This window comes from Phymastichus coffea, unplaced genomic scaffold, assembly GCF_024137745.1.
Source record: "Phymastichus coffea isolate CEN01 unplaced genomic scaffold, Cenicafe_Pcof_1.1 PCOF00002, whole genome shotgun sequence".
In the NCBI taxonomy this organism is placed as follows: Eukaryota; Metazoa; Arthropoda; class Insecta; order Hymenoptera; family Eulophidae; genus Phymastichus; species Phymastichus coffea.
In genome coordinates, this window is record NW_026706813.1 from 6,554,093 (window position 1) to 6,576,772 (window position 22,680).

A 22,680-nucleotide genomic window follows, 5' to 3' on the forward strand; every position below is an offset into this window, starting at 1 on the left:
TTTAATTTTTTATTATTAGTTTAATTTATTGTAAAGGTTACCAAACAATATTTTCAAAATCTATATAATTACAAAATTAGAAAACTACCATAGTTCAAAAACTAGTATTACCCGACTACAAACTTTTACATTATTGCACGTCTCTTCGTTTTCACTTTCTGAGGATAATAAGCTGTCAAGGACCCTGGGGCAATGAATCGTCTGTAGATTAGAATGGAATTTAGCGAGACATAACAGGACATATTTATTTTTCTCCGTTCTCTCTGGATCAATTAGTCGGGTGTACACTAAACAATAAGTAAGATAGCAACCGAAGCGTTCACCTTACAGCTGCTGACTAGCATGTCGGCCAGCTTTACCCTTCAGAATATTGAGCAAGCAATTACAGAATTCGATGGAAAGAATACGTCTTTGAAGGATTTTATCCAAGATATCCGTAAAGAAAAATCGCTAATATCGGATGGATAGGAACAGAATTTGGTTCGCCTAATTATCGCTAAGTTACAGAGATCAACGCGTGACTGAATTTAAGGCAAATCAATAAAAGCTGTTGACGACTTGATTAAAATTTTAAAGGAGAGATTTGCATCCTGCAAGAACTAGGCGTACTATGATTCTAAAATTCATAGTTTACACATGAAGCAAGGAGACTCGATTGGAGATATCCATGACAAAATAAACATTCTGTCAAATTGGGCATAGAATGCTCTAAAGGAAGAGCTTGGTGATAACTTCATCGATGCAATGATGACCCCAATGCAGAACTCGACCATGAAAACTTTTATCGATGGTTTACCGAAGGAAATCGGAGATCTAGTAGATATCAAGCAATTCAAAACCCAACCCTAGAGGAAGCGTATAAAGAAGTGCTTTGCATAGAGACTAGAAATAAATCGAGGGTAAGGCACATTGAGCCAAATTCGAATAGATAAGCGCCTCTTATACGTAGCCTTAATGTAAAATTCGCACAAGATCAACAAAATGATCTGAAGGAGCAGTACCATGACGAATGGGACGGATTACCCGCGGAGATTCAGCAATTATTTGTCCAGCGAAACAATGAACAAGAAACTTACTCAAGTAACCAAAATTACTAAGGACAACAACAAAATCGACTTTAAGACCAAAGACAATCTCAGAATAAAAACTGGAAAGTTCGCTATAGGAATTACCAGGATTACGGACTACATGCAGGGTGCTTATGTAATCATGGTACGGACTCATATCATCATCCCACCGGAAAGCGCTACGGGACAATAGCATATGACCAGCAGTAAATAGGAGAGCTTAGACCAAACCCGAGATTCCAGCAATAAGGGAATGCAGCAGTGTTTGGCTCAATCACACACCTACTCGTAGCACTGAACAAGCCATGCGCCAAGCAAGAATGCAAAAATGCAACAGAAAACAACGAATACGAATTAAATCAAATAATAGTTGATCACCCAGAAGTCAACATACCAAAACCATACCTATACTTCCAAACTACATCCAAACCCATATTTTCAACACCAATCCCAAAAAAAATATCCAAAATAAATGAACAAGATAATCCAATCTTCACATTAGACTAGCATTAATCATAACTACGAAGATTATACTAATAAAGATCTAAAATGAATCACTACTACACTATAACGTTATTATTAGTCTTAAGACAAAATTCGTATAAAATTGAGCATAATTGCCGAATATCTCAAAATTAACATAAATATAACTATATCTTTTTTTTTCTACGTTGATATCGTACCGATATGCAACTATCTAGCAACGGAGGTGTTACGTACTGATACGTAAGCTTTACTTATTTTGAGGTCAGCGGCAACGAAGCAAGCTCAAAGTAGCAAAATAAACACTAAAATGTATTACACCTTTACGATACACAAAATTGTAAAACTAACCGAACTCAGCAGAATTCCAATCCAGAAATCGTAATACTGATATATTAACTTCTGGATTACTCGATAAATCAATGTAGGCTAATGAGTCAATATTCAATACAGGGGGGCCATTTTAACCTATAGTGGACAATATCTCAGATGCTTGTGCACACACGAAAAAATGTTTCAGACAAAAGTTGGAGGGAATAATGGGGGACATCTATGGGTACCAATGACTATGACCTTGAAGTCGGTTTTCGAAAGTTCGGTTTCGAAAAGAGCGGGAAATTTTACGTTCAAAATGATATTTTTATCAAGGTCATTGGTAAGGGCAAATAAAGGTCAAATTTGAGGAAAACATTAAAAAACTGATGTAAGCTTGGCTAGTCCAGGTTTTGAATAATTAAAATATAAAAATAAGAACTTTGCTTTGCATTTTACAACAATGTATTTGAAGTTACTTTAACATGTTTACTAAATGTATGCGATCTTACCATAAAAAATTCTCAACAAAAATTGTATTATTAGGTTATTGGGCTATTGGGTTGTTGAGTTTTTGGCTTATTAATTTTTTCGGATCCAGATTTCAAAACTAGAGGTGCCGTTGTCAACGTGCATTCCAAGCTTACATCAGTTTTTTAACGTTTTTCTCAAATTTGACCTTTATTTGCCCTTACCAATGACCTTGATAAAAATATCATTTTGAACGTAAAATTTCCCGCTCTTTTCAAATCCGGAGTCAAAAATAAGTGGTTCCATTTTAAAAAATGACTCTGCCCTTGAAATAACCTTCAAAACCGACTTCAAGGTCAAAGTCATTCGTACCCGTAGATGTCCCCCATTATCCCCTCCAACTTTTGTCTGAAACATTTTTTCGTATGTACACAAGCATCTGAGGTATTGTCCACTATAGATTTATATGGCCCACCCTGTACATAAAACAGCGTAATGATTTCCTTCGGCAGTTGATTCGCGACACGCGACAATTCAATTGTATTAATTCAATTACCGCTCATAGAGTGAATTGTATTTATCAAATAAAGTGAGATTTTACTAGTGCCCTTAAGTATTGTGTTTAAAATTCATTCCTACCACTTTCATTAGGATTAATAGGACGACATCCATCAACAAGAATAAGAGTCGGAAATAATATTCCTTTAATAGAGAACGATCCAGATTATCCAGCAACAATGTAAGAATTGAAAATAATAATTCTTGATAGTTAATAACCCAGTTAAGTCCTGCCATTAATTATATATATATATATATATATATATATATATATATATATATACAGGGTGGGCCATTTTAAGTGGACCAGTAGATTTTCTCGGAAACTATGAGAGATAGCGAAATATTTTTCAGATAAAAGTTGCTCAATTTTGAGGGGGTCAAATTTCCATGATCTTACCTTTGACCTTGAAGGTCATGTTCAAGGTCGTTCGAGGACAACTTTGTTTTTTTAAATAGGAACCCCTATTTTTGACCACGGATTCAGAAAGAGCGGGAAATGCTACATTCAGATGATGTAACAAATGTGGGGTTCGATTTACCATCCAAGGTCATGTGAAAGTCAATTTATTATTTTCTTAATTTTTCCACCCGAATGACCGGGTAAGGGTAATGTTAAGCGAAAAATATTTTAGACAATAGTTGCTCAACTTCGACAGGGCCACATTCCCATGACCTTACCTTTAACTTTGGAGGTCATGTACAAGGTCATTTGAAGGTCAACTTTGTTTTCTTACGTGGGAACCCCTATTTTTGACCCCAGATTCGGAAAGACCGGGAAATTCTAGCCAATTTTTTGTTTAGACGTAATGTGTGCGGTCTATTTTGCCCTATTTATTCAATGCCATAAATGAAAAAGATAAGTGATTAAAGTATTTTAGCTTTATTATTTATTTACCAATATAACATTTATTACATTTATTTACCAAATTAGTCAATAGTTACAGTACGTATTCAAAAACATTTCCATCTCCTTGAATGCATAAATCGATTCTCCGATGAAAATTATCTACTGTCCTCAGTAGTACATCCTGCGGTATGCTCTGACATACTATCCTGATCCTGTTCATCAGGTTCTCATGTAAAAAAACAAAGTTGACCTTCAAATGACCTTGAACATGACCTCTAAGGTCAAAGGTAAGGTCATGAGAATATGGCCCCGTCGAAATTGAGCAATTTTTGTCTGAAAAATATTTTGCTATCTTTCATAGTTTCCGAGAAAACCTACCGGTCCACTTAAAATGGTCCACCCTGTATATATACAGGGTGTCCCATTTTAACTTACGCACCAAGATAACCCAAAAACTATGAGAGCTAGCGAAAAATGTTTCGAATAAAAGTTACTCATCTCCGAGGAGGACATATTATGGTGACCTTGACTTTGACCTCGAGGGTCATTTTCAAGGTCATTTGAAGGTCAACTTTGTTTTTTCAAATAGGAACCCCTATTTTCGACCCCGGATTCGGAAAGAGCGGAAAATTCTACGTTTAGATGACTTATCATGCGTGGGGTCCGGGAGACCCGCCAAGGTCATTTGAAGGTCAACTTTGTTTTTTCAAATAGGACCCCCTATTTTCGACCCCGGATTCGAAAAGTACAAAAAATCCTAAATATTTTATGTAATGAATTAATTCAACTTTCCATGGCCATTTAAACGTGAAATTAATGGCAAATTACTTTACTCAGAACAGTTTCATGTTTTCATATGAGAAATAAAGTATGCGTAAATTTTAGAACACACTAAATTTATTCAACTTTTTATGTACAGAATTTAACAAAAAAATATTAGTCATTAGTAGTAATAATCAACAGTATTAGTCAATCTGATGAGGAATAACTCAATAATAACAATAATAATGATCTGGCAATAAGTTGGTGATGAATGATGCGCACGCACAATTACATGAGATGTTCAATAGGTCCCCCATTGTTTGCTAAGCATGTTTCCAAACGCCGATGATAATTATTGAGAACGTTTGTAAGTATTTCAGGCGTAACAGCTGCACAAGCTCTTCTCACTCTATCCATCATATCTAATCTAGTGGTAGGTGCATCCTTGTAAACAGCGTCCTTGCAATATCCCCAGAAATAGCTGTCTAGTGGATTCAGGTCAGGAGACGTAGGTGGCCAGGGAACTGGACCACCTCGACCTATCCAATGGTCACGTAATTGAGCATTCAAAAATTCTCTAACGTTTACAGCAAAGTAAGCTGGAGCACCATCTTGTTGTAGCCACATGAGCTGCCGAACATTCAGTGGGATGTCCTCCAAGTATTCAGGTAGATGATTCTCCAGAAAATCAAGATACGCTTGGCCGTTGACATTGCCATCAAAAAAATGGGGACCAATAATATGCCCGTTGAATATTCCCACCCAAACATTAAGACTCCAACGGTGTTGATTTATCACTTGACGATGCCAATGAGGATTGACAGGTGACCAATAATGACAATTATGTCTATTGAGTTTACCGTCACTTTTGAAGGTAGCTTCATCGCTAAAACAAACATTTCAAAAGAAATTGGGATCCTCGTCCAGTTGATTAAGAGCCCACCTACAGTAATTCATTCTAAGTAAATAATCATTTTCATTGAGTTCTTGGTGCAGGATGATGTGGTATGGATGGTAACCCACGGATCTTAACATCCGATGAGCAGTAGTACGAGGTACGCCCAACCGACGTTCGATTTCTCTTGTACTGATGTGAGGATTCACATGAACCATTGCTAACACAGCAAGAAGTCTTGGATCATTGTTGTTCACATTTCTGTTTCCACCTCTCTGTCGATAAAGATCATTCATACGGCAACGTCTTTCGATATTTCTGATTTGCCTGTCATTAGGATGGCGCTGGTTCGGAAAACGTTCAGCATAGAGCCGAGCAGCAGCTCGGTAGTTCCGGCGACATTCACCAAGTACTAACAATACTTCAACGACTTCATTTCCTGAATAATTGGTCATTCTGTGAAGAAATATCAAAGACGTAATGCATATTTGAAAGATAACACTAACCACAAGAGTGGTAATAATTTGTTAATACTTACATGAAAAACGCTCAACGACTTTTTCAACAGTTGTTAAAAAAATGCTTACTATTAATAATCACTCATCTCAACACTAAATTCGTCACTCCGTTCAAAACAAAAATCGACGTTTTTATTCAAAAACTTACTTTTACCTCTAAATGAGCATAAAGAATTGAATACACGTTACATCTCGACGTTGACAGAACGGACAACCTTCCATACTTCCCGAATCCGGGGTCGAGAATAGCGATTCCTATGAAAAATAGTTAACCTTCACATGTTCTTGAGTGATCAACCACAAGTTACACCTTGCCTGAACGTAGAATTTTTTGTTGTTTCCGAATCCGTGATAAAAAAAGTAGGGTACTCCAGGAAAAAACAAAGTTGACCTTCAAATGACCTTGGCGGGTCTCCCGGACCCCACGCATGATAGGTCATCTAAACGTAGAATTTTCCGCTCTTTCCGCATCCGGGGTCGAAAATAGGGGTTCCTATTTGAAAAAACAAAGTTGACCTTCAAATGACCTTGGCGGATCTCCCGGACCCCACGTATGGTAGATCATCTAAACGTAGGATTTTCCGCTCTTACCGAATCCGGGGTCGAAAATAGGGGTTCCTATTTGAAAAAACAAAGTTGACCTTCAAATGACCTTGAAAATGACCCTCGAGGTTAAAGTCAAGGTCACCATAATATGTCCCCCTCGGAGACGAGTAACTTTTATTCGAAACATTTTTCGCTAGCTCTCATAGTTTTTGGGTTATCTTGGTGCGTAAGTTAAAATCGGACACCCTGTATACTCGTACGAGGGTGGTCCGATAAGTACTTAGCCTACAAAAGAAAAACGAAAATTTTGGAAAAGTGACGTTACATTCTTCAACATAGTCTCCTTTTAGTTCGATACACTTGGCCCAGCGATGCTCCAACTTCTTTAACCCGTCTGAAAAATACGTTTTCTCGAGGTCTGAAAAGTAGGCTTCCGTGGCAGCGATTACTTCCTCATTCGACTCAAATTTCTGCCCGGCGAGTGACTTTTTCAAGTTTGGAAACAAAAAGAAGTCGCACGGAGCTAAATCTGGAGAATACGGTGGATGGGGCAGCAGTTCGTAATCTATTTCGACCAATTTGGCAATGGCAAAGGCAGAGGTGTGAGCCGGTGAGTTGTCATGGTGGAAGAGCATTTTTTTCTTCGCCAAATGGGGCCGTTTTTTCTGCAATTCGACGTCGAATCAGTCCAATAATTCGGCATAGTACAGCCCTGTGACCGTTTTGCCCCTCTCCAGGTAGTCGATGTAGATCACACCTTGTAAATCCCAGAAAACGGTGGCCATCACCTTTCCGGCCGATGGGTCAGTCTTCGCCTTCTTCGGAGCACTTTCGCCGTGTAAACTCCACTGTTTCGACTGTTCCTTGGTATCTGGCCTATACCAGTGGATCCATGTTTCGTCGACTGTCACAAAACGATGCAGAAACTCCTTTGGATTGCGCATAAACAGCGTCAGACATTGCTCTGAAGTTGTCTCACGGTTGCGCTTGTTGTCCGGAGTGAGCAAACGCGGCAACTATCGTGCCGACAGCTTTCTCATGCCCAAAATTTGATGCAGGACATGACCCACGCGGTCTTTTGAGATGCCTACGATCATAGCTATCTCGCGCACCTTCAATCGTCGATATACCAATACGAGATCGTGAATTTTTGTCACGTTATCCTCCGTGGTAGCCGTTTTCGGAGCACCTGGACGTGGCTTTTCAAAAATTGACGTGCTACCATGTTGAAACTCGTTAAACCAATTTTTGACGGTCGCCATCGAAGGAGAAGAGTCACCGTACACAGCATCAAAGCGCTATTTGATTTTCGCTGCGCGATTTCCCTTCCAAAAACAAGAATCGAATCACTGACCGATACTGCTCTTTTTCCGTTTTTCAAACATCAACGGACACACTTGCTTTCACACGCTCTCAAAAATAAATTACAACTCCGATCCGGCTGAAATCTTGACAGTATCCATCGAGAAGGTTGTACTACGTGATAGAATATTACTTTTGCGAGAGTGGCACCATCGGGCGGTGAGGCTAAGTACTTATCGGATCACCCTCGTATATATATATATATATATATATATATATGGGAGCTTAGATTTCACTCGAGGGGAGTGTGGACGTGTCGTGGATGTGAGCGCGAGTTTTGGTGATAAAGTCAAAGAGGAAAAGTGTTTGAGGAGAGAAATAGACGTGAAAAGAGCGTGGAGGTGGAGGAGGTGTGGAGAAGAAAGAGAGAGGCCTGGAAGAGCAGGAAAAAGCAGAGAGAAAGGAATAAAGAAAAAAAATAAAAGTTGAGGTTAAGAGAGAAAATCAGAAAGCGGGAAAGGCAGGCAGAGAGGAGGGGCGGTAAGAAGTAAAGGCAGAGACAGAAAAGGTAAGACAGGGAATAAAGGTGGGATTACGGGTAGTTATAGAGAGTCGAATTAAGGCGTACGGGATAGGATGAAAAGATTTGTGACAACAGAAAAATTAAGAGATAAAGGTGGAAGGTTGGATAAGAAAGGCCCAGAGGGATAAAGAAGAAAAGAGTAAAGGTGGTGAGTGGGAGAGACAGCGGGGAGGGGCTGAGGGAGAATAATAGAGGAGAAATGAGAGAGGCAAAGAGATGCAAGAGTGAGAGCGAGGGAAGCGAGATGGATGGGGAGGGGGGAGAAGGATTGGACAACACGATAAGAGAAGTGGAAAAAAGTAGTGGTGCAGAAGATATAATGGAAAAGATACGGACAGACATAAAGGAATTAAGAGAGGTATGGGAGGAGGAAAGGAAAGAATGGACAGAAATGTTTAAAGAAATAATGGGAAAAATGGAAAGAATGGAGGCTGAGGGGAAAAGAAGAGAAGAAAGGTGGGAGCAGGAAATAGGAAAAGTTAGGAAAGAACAAGAGAGAGAGAGAGAAGAAAGAAAGAAAGAGACGAAAGAAGCAAAGGAAAAAGCAGAACCTAGAGAAAAGAAACTGCAGGAAAAATGGGGAGAGAGGATGGACCAGTTGGAAGAGGAGTGCGTGAAACTAAAAGAAAACATAGAAGGAGGAAACAAGAAGCAAAGAGGAACAGAAGTAGGCAATAAGGAAGAATTAGAGTATATGAGAGAAAAAATGGATAGAGAAAGTAGGATAAACAATATAATAGTGACAGACTTAGAGGGTGAGTTAAGATGGGAAAAGAAGGGAGAGGCAGAAGTCTGGTTAAGGGAGGTACTAGAAATGAAAGGAGAGAAAGAAGAAAAAACATGTGGCAAATTAGATGCGCGTCATGGGAACAAAAAGAAGGAATTATGAAGAAGAAAAAGAATCTGGCACAGAAAAAGATATACATCGATCAGAACTGGACGTGGAAGCAGAGAAGGATAAGAGAGGAAGTAAGAAGGAAAGCGAAAGAAATAAGAAGTAAAGGTAAAGAGGTAAAGATGTGGCATAACGGGGTGAAATTAGAGGAAGAAGAATGGTGGTGGAGCGAGAGAGAGGGAAAAATGGTAGGAAAGGGGGTGGAAGGGTTTCGAAAATAATAGGGATAAAAGAGAGAGAGAGGAGAGAAGGGAGAGAGAGGGGAGAAAGGCAGTAAAAATACTATTCTGGAACGTGGCGGGGGTGAGGAGCATGGAGGAAGACGACTGGGAATATGTTAGGGAATTCGACAGAATAGGGCTAACGGAAACCTGGGTGAAGAGGCAAGGGGCAAGAACTGGTGTGGAGAAACAACTGAAAGGGTACAGCATAGAGTGGAGGAACTCAAGAAGGGAGGGAAGAAGGGGGAGAGAAATAGGGGGAGGTATAATGGCGGTAAGAGAGAGGAAAGGGATGAATAAGGTTGAATGGAAGAAAGAAAGGACAAGTGAGGTAATAGTAGGAGAAATAAAGATCGGAGGGAAGGAATACATGATAGCATCGGTGTATATGCAACATGAGAAGAAGGAAAACTATGAATATCTAAGTGTAGAGATAGAGGAGAACAGAGGAAAAACAATAATTATAGGAGGAGACTTCAACGCAAAAACAGGAAACGAAGGAAGAGAATGGGAGACAGAAGAAAACCTAGAAGAAATTAAGGCCAAGGATAAAGTGTTAAACGCAAAGTGAGAAGAAATGATAAAATGGCTAGGAGAAATGGGCTTAGTGATAACGAATGGGAGAAAAGAAGGAGATGAAGAGGGAGAAATAACATATATAGGAGCGAGAGGAATGTCAACGATAGACTATGTAGTAGGTAACGAAGAAGGTGATGAGGCGATAAAAAAGGTTCAAATAAAGGAGAGGGTAAAGTCGGACCACTTACCAATAGAGGTGGAACTGGGAGACAAAATAGCGGAAGAAAGAAAAGAAGAGGAAGAAAGAATGATAGACGACTGGAGTGAAGAAGGTATAAGGGAGTATCAGAGATGGATAAACGCAATAGAGGTAACAGATAAATGGAAAGATATAAAAAATAGAGTGAAGAACGCAGTTGTAAAAAAGAAGATAAGGAAAAAAAAAGGATCGAAAAAAAGCTGGTGGAGAAAAGAATGTAAGGCAAAAAGGGATAGGGTGATGGCAGAATTAAATAAGGTAAGAAGGAGACAGAGGGAAATACTTAGACGCAAAGAGAGAATACAGAGAGGAAATAAGAAAAGCAAAAGAAGATGAAGGGAAAAGAGTTGCAGAAGAAATAAGAACAGATAAGACGAGAAGAAAATTCTGGTATAAAGTGAATGGCAATAGGAAGAAAAGAATTGGATTAGATGAAAATATAGGAAAAGAAGAATGGATAAAGCACTTCAAGGAACAATTGGGAGAGAAAGAACAGGAAGAAAGTAAAGGGGAAGAAACCGAAGACAGCGAAGGAGAGGAAGGTGAAGAAATTAAAGAAAGAGAAGTAAAAGAGGTAAGAAAAATGAAAAAGAAAAAGGCGACAGGAGAAGATGGTATAGCAAATGAAGCGTGAGTGGAAGGCACGGAAGGCTAGATAAAAGATATGACAAAATGCTTAAAAGGAATATGGAACGGAGAAGGATCCCCGGAAGAATGGAGGAAGGGAATAATAGTACCAATATATAAGAAAGGGAGGAAAGAAGAAGTAGGAAACTATAGAGTAATAACGCTGATGAATACGTGATATAAAATATATGCGGAAATACTGAGAAAAAAGCTGGAAAGAGAACTAGAAGCTGAAGAAACGCTAAGTGATACGCAGATAGGATTTAGGAAGAAAAAAGGAACAATGGACGCGATATTTATATTAAAAACAATAATAGGGAAGGATATAAGAGAAAAAGGAGGAAAACTGTTCGTATTCTTTGCAGACATGAAGGCCGCTTTTGATAAAATAAAGAGGAAGAAAATATGGGAAACAATGAAAGAGAAAAAGATAAAGCAAAAATCTGGGGATGGAAGAGATATGAGGAAATAGAGAGACTACAACTAAAATACATAAAGTGGGTATTAGGATTATATAGAAACACGCCAAGTTACCTAATACGGGAGTAACTATGACTCTCTTAATCCAGCGTATGGCTGGAAGTCATGCGTATGGCCGAAAGCAATGCGTATGGCTGGAAGTCATGCGCGTGTTTGAAAGCAATGCGTATGACCGAAAGCAATGCGTATGGCTGGAAGCAATGCGCGTGGCTGAAAGCAATGCGTATGGTGATAGAGTTTTTAGTTGCTCAATGGACTAAGCGGAGAGGTGTCCCCTCTAACTTAGTCAAGTCTTGGAGCTACCTCTTCGTGGTACCGCTAGTAATACATTTGACGTGGCTCAAGTGTAGCTAAAGTCTTCAAGGCGGAGGGATACCGTGAGAGAGCAGCCCTCTCACATGACCAGCCTTCCCACTAGTTAGTGGCGGTATCCCCCCTAGGAAGGTGGTATATAATGGAGTATGGGGTTGCCTTCCCTATACTTCACTGGAAGCAGGCACGAGTCGAAATATCAATTCTCGTGAGTCAAGTGACTCACCGCCGGTAGCCCCACTGGGGTCTCGGATTACCGGCCCTGCTTCGGCAACTGACCGTGACCGTCCGGTCTTGCCCTCAAGTGATGGCAACAACAACAGCCGTCACAAGTGTCCAGTTTGTGCGAGAGAGTTTGTCACTAAGATCGGCCTTGGAGTCCATTTAAGGAGAGCTCATCCTGAAAATGCTAATGAGAGAGTACAGTTGGCAGATCGAAAGGTGAGATGGAGAGACGAGGAGGTTGAACTGGTCGCCATGGAGGAGGCTAAGACCATTCACGAGGGCAGTGTCCGATTTATACGGCAGTACCTGTTATCTACGCCTCTTTTGAAGTCGCTTGGGTGTGATCTTGAACGACTGAAGGGTCTCCGAAAGAAGGAGACGTATAAAGCCCTCGTAATGCAAAAACTAACAGCTTTACAAAGCCCCTCCCCAGGTCCCTCCTCAGATGTAGTTGGGCCGAACATCAACCCAACCACCCATCAAGTGTCCAGGGATAGCGATGACCATCTAACGCTTCCCTTGTCACAGGAGGAGGGCAATGATAATAACATCTATATCGATGCAATCAGGCATTCGATCGGGTTGGCTCGAGAGATTACATCTCATCGGGCTTCTGACCTGATCGAGATTGCAGAGGCCCTCCTGGATGGCAATCAAATTACACCTGATGATTGTCATCAATGGGTGATGAAGGTCTTTCCTCCACCCAAGATAGAACATCGTGTCCCTAGAGTACCTAGGGACACGCCGACTGCACATATCTCGAACTGGCGTAAGAGGCGGCGGGAATATGCTGCCCTCTATGGAGCAGTTTATTGAGTTTTGGGAACCAATTCTCAATGCTCCATCCCAACATCTGGAAGAGGGAATAGTCGTTCGTGAGGACCCGACTTTGCAATGGCTTGCAGATCCGATTTGTCCCAATAACATCAGGGACAGTGAGATACCGCTCGCCTCGGCTGCTGGTTTAGACGGCATTTCCAGCCGACAGTGGAGGAGTGTGCCAATGCGTTTGAGGGCACTGTTCTACAACATCGTCCTGACTGTTGGAGAATTTCCATCTCAACTTCTACTCAGCAGGACGGTGTTTGTCCCCAAGAAGGATGGGAGTTCACTTCCATCAGAATTCCGTCCCATAAGTGTGTCCTCTGTTGTCGTTCGTCAATTACATAAGATCATAGCGATGAGGTTGGTTAAAGCCAATATCATCGACGAGCGACAGAGAGGCCTACATGATGGCTGCGCTGAGAACACAATGGTTCTTGACACGGTATTGCACGTAGCGAAGACATCACTTCGTGAAATGCATGCCGTGTCGCTGGATGTCGCAAAGGCATTTGACAGTGTCAGTCATTATGCCATTACATCGGCATTGAGGGGACAAGGCATACCATCTAGCCTTGTCCGGTATATTGACAACATGTACCGGAAATGTGGAACGGTGCTCCAAGTGGCCGGACAATGTTCGCAACCTATTGTGGTAAAGCGGGGTGTAAGGCAGGGAGATCCCATTTCAAGCATCCTGTTTGCCATGGTTGTGGACAGAGTCATGAGATCACTACCCAACAACATCGGGTTTAGAGTCCATCAACATCGGACTAACGCTATGGCATACGCGGATGACATAGTATTATTCGCGTCCTCTAAGGCTGGGATGGAAACACTACTGAAGACTGCTGAGAAAGAGGCCCGCAAGTATGGCCTACAATTTAATTCATCAAAAAGTCAGGCCATCTCCATCCAAATAGCGGGGAAAGCTAAGACTTATAAAGTCATAAGCACCCCGTTATTTAAGCTCCAAGGTGGACCCATTAAACAACTTGGGTCCACGGAACAATTTAGATACCTAGGCATTAACATCTCGCCATTAGGTATCAAAAAGCCGGGTGGATATTTAGAGAGAGAGCTAAATAACATCACTCGAGCTCCTCTCAAGCCTCAACAGCGACTTAAGATCCTTCGCTGCTTTCTTATTCCTCGCCTGTATCATGGTCTGGTGCTTTCGCGGACCACTGCGAGGGTCTTGAGGGCACTGGATAGACAGGTGAGGATTGCAGTTCGGAGGTGGCTGCGTTTGCCCAAGGATACTCCGTTAGGGTACTTCCACGCCAAATGCAGGGATGGTGGGTTGGGAGTCCCGGCTTTCATAACATCTGTGCCGGGACAAATGCATGCTAGATTATTGGCAATGGCCCATTCCACATCGCCTGCGGTGCGGGACGCCACTCAACATCTATATAACGTTAAGCTGGTCCGATGGGCTGCTCACATATAATGGGCAGTCACTTACGGGTCCAGAAGATCAGCGACGTTATTGGGCGTCCCGGCTCCATCAATCCAACGATGGAAGCGAGTTGCGTGAGGCTGCTAAAGTCACCGCTAGCAGCTTTTGGGTAGATGCAGGTAGTGCGAGAGTCCCTGGTCGGGATTATATCCAGTACCACAGGACACGAATTAACGCTCTACCCTCCAGAATAAGAACAACTAGAGGGCGCCGTGACGGAGGTGTTCCTGTGCTTTGCCGTGCCGGATGTCACGTGGCGGAGACTGCGGCGCACATTGTACAGGGCTGTCACCGAACTCATGATGGCCGAATTCTGAGGCATGATGCCATCTGTCGCATAGCTGCGACAGGGCTCAGGCAAAAGGGGTGGCGCGTGTTCGAAAATCCGCACTACTGTCTTCCATCAGGGTTACAGAAACCTGATGTCGTTGCAGTAAAGGATGGGAGCGTCAAAATCATCGATGCACAGGTAGTTAGTGGAGCAGCATCACTTGACGACGCACATAACACCAAGTGCAGAAAATATGATACTCTTCCGCTTAAACATCATATAGCAAGTGAGTTGGGAGTTGTGGTCGAGAATATCTCGGTCACATCCATTACCCTCTCATGGAAGGGTATCTGGTCGTTGAGGTCTGCTAATGACCTGACCTCCTTGGGACTCCAAAAACTCTTACCAGGCATAACAACAAGAGCTTTGCAGGGTTCGCACACGAATTGGACACGGTGGAACAGAATGACTGGTGTTTATCCCAGTAATCCTGTTCCACGAGAAGGGATAGGATAGGGTGGTTACGGTCAACACGCTACAGCGTTTGGGTAACCCAGGCCCCACCATCTTAAGTCGGCACTGGGAAATAAAGCCGCGGCCTGCACAACCAACATCATCAGTGCAGGTGACAGATGGAGTTTTAGTGGGTATTCCTCTATGAGGTGAGTCCCACATACCAGCACCAACATCTGCTGAGATGCGTAAATGCATTTCTCCATCTATAAAAAAAAAAAAAAAAAAAAAAAAAAAAAATTAGAATTATATAGAAACACGCCAAGTTACCTAATACGATGGGAAACAGGAAGACAAGAAATGAAAGAAACAGCATTAGAAAGAGCAATGAAGTATGAAAACAAAATAAGAGAAGAAAGAGATGGCTCAATAAAAAAAGAAGCATGGAGAGAATTAAAGAAAAGGGAAAGAAATGAAAAAGATAAAAAGGGTAAGAAGGAGGAGAGAGAGGAAAGGCTGGAAAAAAGTAAAATATACAGAGAGAGAGAAGAGGGAGATGAAATGAGGGAAGAGTTTTGGGAAGAAATAAGAGATGAGCTGAAGAAAAAAGATGAAAAAGAACTAGAAGAGAAGCTAGAAAAATCAAGATACATAAACGAGTGGAAAGAGCTGAAAGAAGAAATGAAAAGGTATAGGTTAAAGGAAATTCAAGGAGAGGGAAGAATAAAAGGCCTGCAAATAAGGGAAAGGTTTAGGTTAGGTAATGAAACGAGAGGAAGCAGGTATTGGGAAAAAGAAGAAAATAAGAGATGCAGAATGTGTACGAAAGAGGAAAAAATTGGAAGCACATGATAGAAAAATGTGAAAAAAGCAGAAAGGAAGGGGAAGAATGGGAAAAAATAATAATAGGAAGCAAGAAGACGAAGCTACAAGACCCTAAGGAGAGACGGAAACAGAAGACAGAGAAGCAAGACTCGCAGACACATCTACACACACATACATACACACAGATACACACAAAACACAAACATACGCGCAAACATAAACATACACATGCACACACACACACACCAGACACAAGTAACAGCAACTACACAAGCGGGAGGAAGCAGGTATTGGAGGATGGAGCAAAATGGAAAAGAAGAAGAATCGAAGAAGAGAAAGAAAAAGGTAAACTAGAAGGCAAATCATAAGATACTAAGGAAAAATAAGTGAGGTTGAGGAAAGGAAAGGCAGAGAGAGCAATAGGAAACAAGAAAAAGGTGTCAAAGCCTTAATAAGGAGAAAGATAGATGAAATGATTAGCAAGAAGGAGAGCAAAAGCAAAGGAAAGGCAAAGGTGAAAAGGCAAAAGAAAGTAATAAAGGAAAAGCTGAAAAGAAAATATGCAAGAAAGAGAAAAAAAAACAGAAGAGCGGAAAAGGCAGATTTTGGAGAGAGAAAGAGGAAGAGAAGATTAATTAGAAGAAAAATGAGAAGAAAAGAGGAACAGGCAGGCGCAGAAGACAGGGACACAAGAGTTGCAGACACACCTACAAAGGCACATATTTACACAAGACATACACACACACACGCACGCGCGCACTAACACACACACACACACACACACAAAACACATACATAATCAACTACACAAACTGGATACGAGACACAAATAGTAATATAAGAAATGTAAACCAAATGTAACATATAAGTTGTAAATAAATAAACTAACTAACTATATATATGTATCATACTGTCTTAAAATTGAAATTCATTGATTTAAATAAATATATGTCACGGCTACGGGGTCGCGACGTAACAATAGTAGCCTGATGGTGAATAGCGGCGTAACCAATGTGGTACCATTTTTGCCGAATGATGTGCCTATTGACCAATTACAAAACGATCTGATAAAGACTATGAGTATTAATGTTTGTGAGAACGACTTACGGACGTTGATATTGCAGCTGACATAGATCAAGGAATAAAATGATTTGCTAAAGGAAACGGCAGCAGTGAGGCTAGATATAGTGAGAAAGAACTGACGGTCGATATGGTAAGATACACCTTAGCGCCGAGGAGTCGATAAGTCATACAGATTAACTTGGTGAAGAGTACACTCACGGGAGGGTATCTACCCAGGATAAATGTGGACGATGATAAAGTCTTCCTTGGAATGGGCGTAGTCATCAATGACCATGAAACCTATAAAATCATGGCTATAAACATCCATGACGAGAGAGAAATAACAATAAAACTGGACCCAAAGGAGATTATTCCATTTGAATATTATAAATTGAAATTTTCCAGCGACACTAACTCAAACTGGAAAAGTAACCTTCAGGCATCGGTATGAGCTACTGATCAATTTAAGAAACGACGTAATAAATTGTTATAATTGATAAGGATAGGATACCTTTGCCCGAGAAAAGTCCGAAGTATGCAACGCTTGTTGAAAAGATATTCGGGTGTGTTTTTACTTCCCGGAGAGTCCCTGTTATATACTAACTTGATAGAACATGAAATATATAGAACATGAAATATAGAACAAACAGGAACTCGCGACTGCGGTAGTGCGAGAGCGCGATTATTGTGACGTAGGTTTACTGATTGTAACTGTTAAAGTGTGTGGATATATGTATTGTAACGGGGATTCAGACTTCCCCGACGAGGGTGTTGCTAGGTAGCTACTCAGCTTGTTGGTTGCTCGTTATGGGGTCACGCGGGACTCAGCCCAGTGGCTCAGCCATGCCACTTGAAATAGCGTTTACTAAAACGAAGGTAATAGCGAAAGCATACAAGTGACATGCGCCGTGAGAGAGACAAGCAGGAAGCGAGCGAGAGAGAGAGACTTATGATCAAGCAGGCACTTACACGTCGGCTTCGCAGTAGCCTCGAGCTTGCTTCCGATACACGCAGGTATTCAGCCACGAGGCAGCTCCCTCGGCCTGATCAACGGTTGTCAGCACGCACGCACGCACACGCAGATCGCAGGATGCACTTGGTGCCTCGGTCTTTCACTCAATTGCGCACACACTGCACTCTCGGTCCTCATCGATGAAAAAACTGGCCACGTAGCACAGGGCATCTACCGGTCGCGCGATGACGGCCAGGCTTGCGTTCTTCGCGAAGGCGGGCAGCTAATTGTTCCTCGCACGCGGAAGAGGTCCCCCTCTCTCTCGTTGGCTATTCGGCAGCGGCGCGTCTCAGCCAATTAGGCAAACGCGCGCGACACTCGTACGTCCACGCACTCACGCATACACGTGGTTCTCTCTCTCTCTGCTCGGCGCTCTCTCACTTACCTCGTGCAGCATCAGCAGCTGCGGCTAGATAGGAAAAATACATAAGGAAAATACGTAAGTTATTAATAAATTATAATTGGCTTAAGGGAAGAGAGAGACATAACGAGACTCAACTCGTTATAGTATTAAACGAGTTTGAGTGATTATTGTGCTGACCATTCCTGTCTATTCCCTTTACGCGCGTCGAAACGTTGCCTTTTGCGTCCCCCGCGAAGCAGCTTGGCCTTCCGGGCCCTGATCTATAAAAATTCGTCATTTTCTTCGGCAACGGAAGAGAACTCGTGACAATAGGGCCGACTAAACACAGTCAAAGCCCCTGTCTCAAATTGCTAAATAATTTTGAAAAAATAAATTAATTTATTTATGAAGTGTAGTCTACAAAAAAAAAATTTTTTTTATTATTGGTTTATTCCATTAACGTCGAACCTTATAAAAATTATTAAGTAATGATGAAAAATTATAATTTCCAATGATTTTATGAATATAGATATTATAAATAAATGTAATCAATAAAATTTTCAAACAAATATTAGTCATGTAGTGTTAAATACCCTTATCTAATTTCCAGGTAGTATGTTCCTTAATGACGTCATAGTGAACCATGGTCTGGATACGGTTAATCTTTTCGCCACGCGATTCTCTTCTGTTTTTAACTCGTCTCCTGTTTCTATCAATTTCTCTGGTACGTTTGACTCTCAGTCATTGATGCGACTGGACTTTACCATTGAGGAGGTCAAGATTGGTCTTGGTCTCATTAAGACTTCGTCTGGCGCAGACCCTGATGGCATTCCATCGTTATTCTCTATAAATTTCGTGTATAATTTGGCATAACCGCTGCTCACTATTGTTAATCTGTCTCTTCGTTCTGGTACCTTTCCTTCATTATGGAAGCAAGCTTATATTATCCCCGTTTACAAAAAACATGGTGATAAGCGCAATATTTTCAACTATCGCCCAATAGCAAAATTGAATGTGCTTTCTAAATTATTTAATCGCATCGTTTCCATTAAGCTTGCATCCTTTCTCGCCCTTATAATCAGTTCTGCCCAACATGGTTTTTTTCCCGAAAACTCAACCACTACTAATCTTGTTGAATTCAGGGAATATTAGGTCGATGCATTTGGTGATGATACCTAGGTAGATACAATCTACACTGATCTCAGCAATGCATTCGACTGCGTCAATCACCCTATACTATTATTTGAAATCGCATTCTGGTTTTTATGGTTCCATTCTTTCATGCTGTTCCTCATATCTATCTGGTCGTCAGTACTCTGTAAGGCTTCTGCAGTACACGGTCTTATTTGGTGTATCACAAGGCTCTCACCTTGGTTCGCTGTTTGCTATCATTTTCATTAATGATGCAGTTAATGTGATCAGATCCTCTAGGATCTCCTCTTATGCGGACGATGCAAAATTGTTCAAGCCTGTGTAACGTTTGATTCTAACTCGCGTTAGTCAAATAAATACTTCAGACTCTTTCTATTATAGTTGTAATCGCGTTTTCGAGAGTAGCAAGAAGTTAACACGCATATATTCTATAAGAAATGAAATTTCAAAATTCACCGAATAGCAAACATAATATTCGCTGTTTCGATAAATCGTTTTGAGTATAGTTGCATCTATCGGGGAGAAGCCCGACAGCGCCGCAACAAACACTCAATTCTATTTCTTAGCAATTAATGATTTTATAGAGAGGAGATATCTAATGCTACTTTTTCTCATAAGAGAGATAGTCTTATGAGTTGAGCGCTTAGGTATTGTAAAGAAAGGAATTAGCAGGCTAACCACTGAATAATGAAATTAGTCTCAAGAAATTGCTGAGTCTTTATTTCAAACCAATGCTCGCGCTGTTAAGCACGGTAAGATAGTGAATCCTCTTGCCGCAGCGACGAGCGAATTTATACTTGCAAAATTGGCTCCTTTCTACGTTTGGTAGCTCCTACAACGCTATTTTTGAAATTGATAGAAACTTTGTACATATTTTGTCGCAAAATGGCTCGATTGAAATTGAAATTTGATGATTTAAAAAGTTAAGTGTGAAATAACGAATTTTTTAACATAAATCGTTTCTCGAGGAAAAATCACCTTTTAAAGTTATAAGTAAATTTTGATAATCAAATAACACAAAATTTACAATAAATTTATGGAAAATTTTTACATAAAAAAATCGCTTGTGATTAGTGGAACATTGTTTAAAATAAAAACGATTAATTTAACTATCCAATTTTGAATAATAATTAAAAAACGAATTTGCAAATTTCTTTTTTAGCCATTTAAAAATCAGCAAATTGGTAACAATCATTATCATTAATTTTACAGATATATACAATCGAATCGCTATCTAACAACGCAATTTTAATTGTTTAAATAAATTATAAATTTTTTATTTATTGATAACTCAGTGAAAAATTAGATACTAAAGTCTCAAATTCTTACTTCTCTGTTTCAATACGTTACGAAAGTAATTGCATATTCGAATCAGCAATATAATTATTTGTTGCAAAATAACTAACAATATTAACTTGTAAATTAAATTAAACTATCAAATACATATTTGATGACTACAATAACATGGAATTCAAGATCAGCGCATCAAAATTAACTAAAAAATGCTTTTGTTCATTAGAAAAAACTTTGCGATTGTTGATTTTGCATTGTAAATAATAAATTTCCCACGCTCGTGACGTCACGCTCCCTATATCGTCTTGTTTTCGCTGAACTGCCCTAACACATTTACATATATGTGAGAAGAGCGCCTTCGCTCGATTACCGCTTTTCTTTAGTTTTCTCGTGCACGACGGGTTGCTATTTTGTAGTAGGAAAAGGAACAAATCAGACTGGACTGTTACACCTGTCAGTTCTCCGGCCGATGCACTGGGCTTACAATTGGACATGGAAAGATTCCGAATTTGGTGTATGTGTAACGGATTGATGTTGAATGCTGCTAAATGTGTCATTCTATCTTTTTTGCCGGTGATCGATTAGATATGATATTATTTGATACGAATTATGCCATAGTCTAATAAATTCATACGACCTTTTCAATCATATCTTTTACGTAATCTCACCTCGTTCTCTTCAGTTTCGTCATGCCACCTTCTTTATCATTTGTATTGGCACAATTAAGGCTATTGTAAAATCAAATATGTTTTTATAGTGCTAGCTTGCTTCCCATTCCTTATTCTTCCATCCTGTTTCCTTATAATTTAGTGCTTAAGGCTGTCTTTATTAGCTGCTGTTTTCTTTTTCCTTCCTTCATTTACTTTATATATTGCTGTATTTATTTATTCTTTAGTTTTTTCTTGTTATTCCTACTATTTTTTATTTTGAGTTAGTGTGTAATTTAGCTGTATTTTTATATATTTCACCTGTTATTTTTTTATATCTTTTGTTTTATACAGAGAACTGTTCCCGTTGATATCGATAAAAAAAAAGATTATGTCGAAGTCAAATTAATTTTATTAATGAAAATTAATTGAGGATTAAATATATAAATTTTGTGATAGAAAATCACGGCATAGGAGCCATTTTGTCATCGGGTTCTCGCTAAGGTTCGTATGCTATGCCAGGCTGCGAGTGTGTGCGTTAAGAACACTCCCTCATGCTTGTTTTTCATTATTGAGGTGCGGTGCTAGAACGAGCAGTGAATAGGGCGCAGTCGGCAGTAGAAAAAGAGCGCGGAGAGAAAGATAGAAGAGAGAAGAGGGAGACGGAGTGAGAGAAACAGAGATAGAGAAGAAGAAAGGAGTGGCGCGCGCACCCTCGTGCTAATCTTTCGATAGTATATGCTGAAAAATAGCATAGGCCGTTACGCGCACCATTTTTCGGCCGACTTTCCGTTGCTAGTAAAGTTTTTCCCGCACCCTTGCCGACGAGTTTTTCTTAGATTTCACTAAGATATCTAGTTCACACTAATTGTAAAGCTGTAACCTAGTAGATTGCAAACAATTGAAGTTTTAAGTGAAATGACTCATCGGAATCATGCATCACTTCTCGTAGTAAACCATAGGAAAAAAATTTCGTATTTCGTATTTTATTAAAACTACTCAAGCTATTTTCTATAGTAGTATTAGATATAAATAGGCGTTATTATAATCACCTATAAATCTGACTAAGTAAATTAGGAGACTTATCTGAAAAAAATTTCTTAAAAATTTTATAATAAAATGCTTAATACTTTTTTAATAAATTTATTATTATAATATAATAATTTTTTGCAAGTTTTTAGAAAAATAAAATAATTCAAATTTTAATGAATTATAATTATTTTATTTTATTGAAATAATTCAAGTTTTCTTTGATGAATTAAAAAGTCATTAACAAATACTAAATTAGTCTAAAATTTTAAGATAATAATTTTTAGAATACACTAAAACAACATAAATATTTTTAATCAATTTAAAATAATCGTTATTGTCTTTAAAATGCGATTAGAATGATCTGTTGACAAATATTCGGTAAGAGATTTATTACCCCCGTCTTCTAAACAGATATTTAATT

General features: G+C 39.9%; 1 protein-coding gene across 8 annotated transcripts in view; it reads left to right on the forward strand.

Annotated features, from left to right (window-relative positions):
- The window catches only part of LOC131663753 (glutamate [NMDA] receptor subunit 1), a 1,362,975-nt gene that overhangs the window by 308,487 nt on the left and 1,031,808 nt on the right, over positions 1 to 22,680 (forward strand). The gene's annotated exons all lie outside the window — the stretch shown is intronic.